This window comes from Engystomops pustulosus, chromosome 1 (assembly GCF_040894005.1).
Source record: "Engystomops pustulosus chromosome 1, aEngPut4.maternal, whole genome shotgun sequence".
NCBI classification, from domain to species: Eukaryota; Metazoa; Chordata; class Amphibia; order Anura; family Leptodactylidae; genus Engystomops; species Engystomops pustulosus.
Genome location: NC_092411.1, coordinates 284,143,863 through 284,152,567, shown reverse-complemented (window position 1 = coordinate 284,152,567; position 8,705 = coordinate 284,143,863). Strand labels below are relative to the sequence as shown.

General features: G+C 40.7%; 1 long non-coding RNA gene across 1 annotated transcript; it reads right to left on the bottom strand.

The window, feature by feature from the left end:
* Positions 1-1,639: 1,639 nt before the first annotated feature.
* Positions 1,640-7,420, bottom strand: LOC140113406 (uncharacterized). Its single transcript, XR_011852716.1, has 3 exons — positions 7,313-7,420; positions 4,291-4,437; positions 1,640-2,193 (listed from the first exon to the last, which is right to left on the bottom strand). It is a non-coding gene; the product is annotated as an uncharacterized lncRNA (long non-coding RNA).
* Between the last annotated feature and the right edge of the window lie 1,285 nt (positions 7,421-8,705).

Sequence of the window (8,705 nt, the reverse complement as noted above, 5' to 3'; positions counted from 1 at the left end):
ACCAGTGCAGGAAACAGACTGAAACTTAACCGTACAAGGTAAATACATTCTAGACACAATAGGGAGTACCTGAGCTCCTAAGCAGTCCCCCCGACTACTGCTTAGGAGCGGAAGTTTTCCTGCTGCTGCCTCTTGGAACAGGTGTTGATCTGATGATCAGGACTTCCACAGTAGAAACAAAGATGGCGTCTTATTCGATGTTGCTTCCGCTGTGCAGGAGAGATGCTATCCAGCTCCATGGATTCCAATTCTGGACTACCTGGAGACGGACTGGCCGCTGGCTGACAGTCCGAGGACACCCGAGGTGATCGCCTGGATCTTAGGCGACGATCAACTCGGATGACCAGAGTCATAGCATCATCTAATGTCTGAGGCTCGGCATAAGCTAAGACTAAGTCCTGTACTCGGTCTGACAGTCCGGACATAAATTGGTCTTTTAGGGCGCAGTCATTCCATTGAGAGTCAGTCACATACTGTCTGAACTGGGCACAATAATCTTCTGCTGTCCGTTTTCCCTGACACAGAGATCTAAGGTGGGAAACTGCAAGTGCTCGGCGGTCAGGTTCGTCATAAATCTGGCCTAAAGCAGAAAAAAAAGCGTCAAGAGAAGAACGGGATGGAGAGTCAGGTGGGAGAGAAAAAGCCCAATTTTGCGGATCCCCACGCAACAGGGAAATTACCACGCCCACCCTTTGAAACTCTGTGCCCGATGAACGAGGGCGTAAAGAAAAGTAAAGTTTACAGCCCTCCCGAAATGAAAAAAATTTCTTACGGTCACCAAAAAACACGTCAGGGAGAGGAACCTTAGGTTCAGGCGTGGGTGGCAGTGGATCCTGCGGTGATGTCTGCCGTGGAACCTGCATAGATTCCTGAATTTGGAGACGGGAAGCTAGATCCTGAACAAGCTGAGTTAGGGTCTGGACCTGAGCGACCACAGCTGACAAAGGCTCCATGGAAGGAGAGAATGTAGCAGGTCGGATACAGGATGCAGACCTATGTGTGGCCAGTGTTTCTGTTAGGGTTGGTTACACAAAAGACAGGGGAAAGTGTGCCCTGAGCTTGCCCCAACCTCTGTCCCTTCCTATAGCCCCCCCACGCTAAACCGTGGGGCGACTACTTGAAGACTCGAAATATTCTGGGTAAGTGTGGGAAGGGGAACACAAACAGACTGACAAACATAAAACATAAAAGAATCGTAAACAAGCCGGAGTCACAACTAGAGGGTACGTCAAAAGCAGAATCAGTAAGCAAGAGTCAAAGTCCAAAACTAGCCGAGTTAGCAACAATATATATACAGATACAGAGCAATACAAACTAGCAGCAACCAGGTGGAGAAAGGGATTTTCAAACACTGGCACTGGTGACTAAGGAAGCGGCAATTTATGCAGCCAGAACTCCACCTCCAGAACCTGATAGGTGCTGGACAGCATCTGGGAATTAACCCCTCATGGTGCAGAAACAACCAAGCACCAAGCAGAGGTTCAAAGTCCCAGCCACTCCTAGACAGCGCGAGATCTTAGCAGCCACTGCCCAGGACGAGAGGTGGAGTTTGCGCGGATACGCGCCGGGGTTCGGAGAACGCTGCTGGTACCACCAGAAGAACCAGAAGTCCCAGCAATCTCCCTAGCGAACCTGACAGTGCGTTTGTGATTCGTTAACCCACGCTGGCAATAAGGGCGTAGGACGTGTGGTGATAATGCAAACGCCTCATCTGCTACGAAAACATGTGGCAAACACACGCCATTAGATGACAAACTTGAGGGTGCTGGGAGATTAGAGTGTTGGCCGTGTATATGCTGCCACATGGAACTATTTTCAAGAATTCTTGAGTCATTTGTACTTCCGTACGATCCAGTTTCTATGCATATAAAATTATTATTGCTATCTGCTATTGCCATTAGGGCAATTGAAAAGAATTTTTTGTAATTGAAAAATTGCGTGCCACTATGTGGTGGCTGGATTACACGTATATGTTTGCCATCTATAGCCCCCAAGCAATTTGGAAAATTTGTATTATGGAGAAAATCAGTGGCGATCTGCAGCCATTGAGCCTCAGAAGGTGTTGGCATATAAATTGGCTGCAGACAGGTCCAAATAATTTCACAGGTGCATGCCACAATTTCACCGATTGTAGATCGCCCACGGAGAAAATGCAGATGTAATGATGCAAATGATTCACCGGTAGCCAAAAACCTAATGCAAAATGGAAAATTACTATTAATATAAAAAATGAAGCTAACATAATTTGAAAACACTGTTCAAATATTAAAATTTTTGGCTGATGATTCTGCCTGGTATATATTGTAATTACTGTACATAGTACATGGTTAATCTTAGTAAATGGTTAATCAAAGTGTTCCTTCAAAATGTTTTAAAATCTAAAACAATTGCTACAGATTAATGCTATGTATTTGTTATTTAAGCACACACATTAAAGGTGCAAATAAAAGCAAAAAATAAAAAAAATAAAAAAAACATTTGCAGAATTTGAAATCTATTTAAATTCAACGCAAGAAAATTGAATTGAAAAGTGCAGACATTTGTTACATTTGTGTAAATGTGCCAGCTTTACCCCACATAAGTGTCTATTATCCCTAACCAGAGATTATAAATAGTGTGTTAATAAAAACTTATTCTGATCCAAAATTTGCAAAAAAACACACATTTCTCAGAAACATTTACAACACAATGATATGGACACCATGTATAGATCAGCATGTGATGTGCACCACTTCAACCTTATAATGTAGCACAATATTGCAATAACGTGATGAAAAAGATTGCAAAAAAAAGGAAAAAAAAACGCCTTACACAGAGACACTATTCTTCCCTAAAGTTTAGCACTATAAGGAAAAAAACTGACATTCACTACCAACATACAGGAAGGAACATTTCCTGCATAAAGTGAGTATCACTACCGCAATGCAGCTAAGACCATTATCACCATACAGTGAGGGACACAAACGCTCATACAGTGTGGCAAAATACAAATCAATAAATGAGAGGCACAACAGCAACACTTTTAACTACAATTCCAGCACACAGTCTACCACATCTACCCCCATCCAGTGAGGGACACTACCCCCATCCAGTGAGGGACACTACCCCCATCCAGTGAGGGACACTACCCCCATCCAGTGAGGGACACTACCCCCATACAGTGAGGAGCACTACCGCCATACAGTGAGGGACACTACCCCCATACAGTGAGGGACACTACCCCCATACAGTGAGGGACACTACCCCCATACAGTGAGGGACACTACCCCCATACAGTGAGGGACACTACCCCCATACAGTGAGGGACACTACCCCCATACAGTGAGGGACACTACCCCCATATAGTGAGGGACACTACCCCCATACAGTGAGGGACACTACCCCCATACAGTGAGGGACACTACCCCCATACAGTGAGGGACACTACCCCCATACAGTGAGGAACACTACACGCCATACAGTGAGGAACACTACCCCCATACAGTGAGGAGCACTACCGCCATACAGTGAGGGACACTACACGCCATACAGTGAGGGACACTACACGCCATACAGTGAGGGACACTACCCCCATACAGTGAGGGACACTACCCCCATACAGTGAGGGACACTACCCCCATACAGTGAGGGACACTACCCCCATACAGTGAGGGACACTACCCCCATACAGTGAGGGACACTACCCCCATACAGTGAGGGACACTACCCCCATACAGTGAGGGACACTACCCCCATACAGTGAGGGACACTACCCCCATACAGTGAGGGACACTACCCCCATACAGTGAGGGACACTACCCCCATACAGTGAGGGACACTACCCCCATACAGTGAGGGACACTACCCCCATACAGTGACGGACTCTACCCCCATACAGTGACGGACTCTACCCCCATACAGTGACGGACTCTACTCCCATACAGTGAGGGACTCTACCCCCATACAGTGAGGGACTCTACCCCCATACAGTGAGGGACTCTACCCCCATACAGTGAGGGACTCTACCTCCATACAGTGAGGGACTCTACCTCCATACAGTGAGGGACTCTACCTCCATACAGTGAGGGACACATCTGTCATCCATTGACGAATATTCGGTTATATAGCTTTCAAGAAATATTCCTTTATTGTTCCAATTTGTCATTTTTATTAAAAATATATTTAATTTGTTAAAAATTATAGAAACCTTACTAAACTTTTAAAATTTGTAACTAATTTAGATTAGATTGCACTCTACTTTGTTTTGAATAATGTTGCGGTTTATTTAAAAGGTAGCAATTAATGATTTACCTTAAGGTTATAAACAAACGCTCCTCTGCGGATATTGCACTGCGCATATGTGTGTCCTGCCTTGTTAGGTATATACGACATATTTGTAGAATGTAATCAAATTGTTCAACGCTGACTCGAACTGCTTGCACAAATTTTTCTGGATACCTTTTTTTTTATTTAAAAAAAATGTTGAACATTATTGAAAAAAAACTAATTGGACATTATTATATTAACAATCTAATAATTCTTAATTGTTTTTTTTAATCTTTTAATAAATTAAATAGCTTTTAATCATTACATATACATCTTTGGTTTTAAAAAATTACTTTGAATTTACATTTTGAGTTTCACAAGTTTCTCAAAACTTATTCATAAATTTGGAATTTAAAAAAAAAAAAAAAAAAAGGAACCAACAAAGCATATATAGTAAGCGTCATTCTATGTCAATTTTCAAAAATCTTGCTTGCATTACATTTCTATTATCAGACACTTGAAAATAATGGGGGTCATTTACTAAGGCCCCAAATCCCGTCTTTACGGCTGGTAACCCGAATTTTTCAGTTTTGCGTCGATTTTCCCTGAATTGCCCCGGATATATGACACATGCGATTGGATTGTGTCGCATTGGCGCCGGCATGCACGGGATGAAAATGGGGGTGCGTGCCCAAACGAAAACCCGTTGGATTATAAAAAAACGCCGTATTTTGTAAAAACAAAAAAAAGTGTTGCTGGACACGCACTTACTTGCTCCCAGCAACGGAACGTTAACGCCGGCGGACGTAAGCACAGCAGCGACACCTGGTGGACGTCGGAGGAACTGCCTTAGTGAATCGACGGAAGAATCCACCACAGAGAATGCGCCGTAGGATCGCGATTGAACCGAGCAAACCCGGGTGAACCAAAGCATTTTTTTAAAAAATATTACGTATTGTTACCCAAGATTTAAGTCCCTCATTGTTTATTCCAAGTTAAAAAGGGTTACCAGAATATCTTTCAATAGAGTCACTTGACATATTGAACCATTAACTGCTCTTTTTTTTTAAAAAAAGGACCATCCGAACACAGAAACACATAGATGATTTTCAAAAAACAAAAGATTTATTGATATATCCTACTTTACATTGTAATCGTAGAAGTTCATCAATATACAGTTTCATTTTTTAACACATTTATTTAACCTGTTCACGACCCGTGACCTAATAGCACGTCACGGGTCGGCCGCAGGTGCCCTCTCCATAGCCGGTAAGTCTTTACTGCATATTGCAGCAAAGGCTTACCGGTAACACCCGCGATCGGTGCCAGCACCGATCGCGGGTGTTTTCCCACTGATAGCTGCCGGCGACTTCAAAAGGATGGAGGTGCATGGGCACCGCCATCTTTTCGAGGATCGCCGCTCCCCGTGACATCATCGGGGAGCAGCGATCCGTCGCCATGGTAGCCTCGGGTCTCACAAAGACCCGAGGCTAATTCAGGTTAACCCATGCATTACAATGTGCTATCAGCACATTGTAATGTATGAGTAGTAAAATACACATATACTGCCATACTGTAATATGGCAGTATATGATAGGATCGTGCAGACACCCTAGGGTTAAAGTACCCTAGGGAGTCTGAAAAATAGTAAAAATTAAAAAAAAATTATAATAAAAAACCCTAAAAACTCAAAATCACCCCCCTTTCCCTAGAACTGATATAAATATAAATAAACAGTAAAAATCATAAACACATTAGGTATCGCCGCGTCCAAAAATGCCCGATCAAAATATGATAACGGGTTTTCACTTCATTTAATCCCGTAAAGGAAAATTGCACCCAAAATCGAAAATGTCACTTTGTCATTTAAAATTTTTTTTTTATAAAAAGTGAACACAAGGTTGAACAGTCCTAAAATTGATAACATTGTAAGCGTCTTCAAAATCTGCAAAAAACGACACCACCCACAGATCTGTACACCAAAGTATAAAAAAGTTATTAGCGCCTGAAGATGGCAAAATCCCCCAAGAATTTTTTGTACAGGAGTTTTTAATTTCTTTTAAATGTATGAAAACATTTTAAAACCTATATAAATTTTGTATCCCCGTAATTGTACCGTCCCAAAAAATAAAGTAGACATGTCATTTGGGGTGCTCAGTGAAATCCATAAGATCCAAGCCCACAAGAAAAGGGCACAATTGCATTTTTTTTACTAATTTCACTGAATTTGGAATTTTTTACCCGCTTCCCAGTACACGGCATGGAATAATAAATACCATCTCTATTACCGTATATACTCGAGTATAAGCCGACCCGAGTATAAGCCGAGACCCCTAATTTCAACACAAAAAACTGGGAAAACCTATTGACTCGAGTATAAGCCGAGGGTGGGAAATGCATTGGTTACAGCCTCCGAGTATATAGTCTGCCAGCCCCTGTAGCATACAGCCTGCCCAGCCCCTGTAGTAGGAGAAAAATAACACTGTACTCATCTTTCCAACGTCCCCCATAGGTCCTCTTCTGTCTAAGACAGAAGAGGACCTACGGGTGACGTCAGAAAGGTGAGTTTTGTCTTTATTTTTTTAGTTGACTCGAGTATAAGCCGAGTTAGGGTTTTTCAGCACAAATTTTGTGCTGAAAAACTAGGCTTATACTCGAGTATATAAGGTAAGTGTAATTTTTTACACAGAAAAAAAAGTTGTCACACAGCTCTGGACATGGAAAAATAAAAAAGTTATGGATTTTTGATCATGGGGAGTGAAAAATGAAAATGAAAAAACAAAAAAGGGCAAGGTCCTGAAAGGGTTAAACAACAATAAATTGTTACTATATAACTATTTGTAAGTTCAAAATTTTATAATTTTTTCTTTTTACATTTAACGAGAAACTAAAATATGCATTCATTGTTGCTGTTAAATGTTTAAAAATCTTTATGGCTTAAAAGATTTTTTACTTAAATTATGCGTTCAGTTGTTTCATTCAAATAAACTTGAAATTTGCATGGCATAATACTATAATTTAAATTGATACTATTATATAATACAAATTAAATGTAAAATATATTTACCTTCTTAGAGTTGAAAAAATTTTAACAAAATGTCCTGTGGCATCTGTTTCAGCAATTAAGGGATGAATCCAAAGGCGGCCATCCCTGGGGCCATACCTTGCCTATATTACATTAAATATAATTTTATTTTTTAAAAAAATATATGTTTAAAATTAATGTCCAAAAACAATGCCAAATATAATGGAGTTTAAATTAAAAAAATATATACTTTACTCTAAACATATGTGAAAATTAAAAAACAAAAACTTTACATTTCTAATATGTGATTAATTTTACTTGCCTTATTAAAAACAAAAAAAAAAACCTTAATTGTGAACAAAAAACTCAAGCAGTATTATTAAACAGAATTTGTTTTTTTTACAATTACCGTATTTTCCGGACTATAAAGCGCACATAAAAGCCTAGGATTTCCTTTGAAATCCAAAGTGCGCCTTATAGTCCGGTGCGCCCTATAGGAGGGCAGCGGACCCTACTTACAACTTCTGCCGCGTTGGTCTGCAGTTCCCGCTGGAGATCTGCTGTCTCCGGTAGCGGGGACCTATGTAAGTAGGGTCCGCTGCCATCCTCCACCTCCCCCTCCCCTTCCCCTCTCAGCTCTCCGCCACGCCCCCGGACCCTGCGCCTTATAGTCCAATGCGTCTTATATATGGAATTATTCCATATATAAGGCGCATCGGACTGATGCGCCTTATATTCCGGTGCACCTAATGGCCCGGAAAATACGGTAAAAGAAGTGTAATAACTTCCATGAAAAAAAAATTAAAGAAAATAAATGGCCAATAAAAAATTATGTTTGTCAAGAAAAAACTATCCCGATGCATGAGGGGAAGAGTAGGAGCACTTTGCACATATGCATTGTAATAAGAAACATATACAGACATGTTCTGTTAACTATATTAATTATTAATAATTGCGTACTAAGTGGGACAGTATGGACATATTGGTGCAAATTTTCTAAGGTTCTGTGGTCTGTGATTTAGTTGGGTTTTTCCAAATAATTCCATTTTAGGCAAAATTCGCTATGTGTTTGGCACACAGAATTAGATTGTGGTGCATCGGTGCCAGCTTGCATGCAACATAAATCCGGGGTCAGTGGCTCATTGTAATGAATGTGCTGCAAAAATGCCATATATTGCAATACAGAAGTATTGCAGTATATGGTAGCAGCGATCTGACCATCTAGGGCTAATGTACCCTAGATGGTCTAAGATATAGTGAAAAAAAAAAAAAGTTTAAATAATAAAAAAAATTAATAAAATATTAAAAATTCAAATCACCCCCCTTTCCCTAGAACTGATATAAAACATATTAAACAGTAAAAATCACAAACATATCAGGTATCGCCGCATGCCAAAATGCCCGATCTATCAAAATATAAAAACGGTTACGGGCG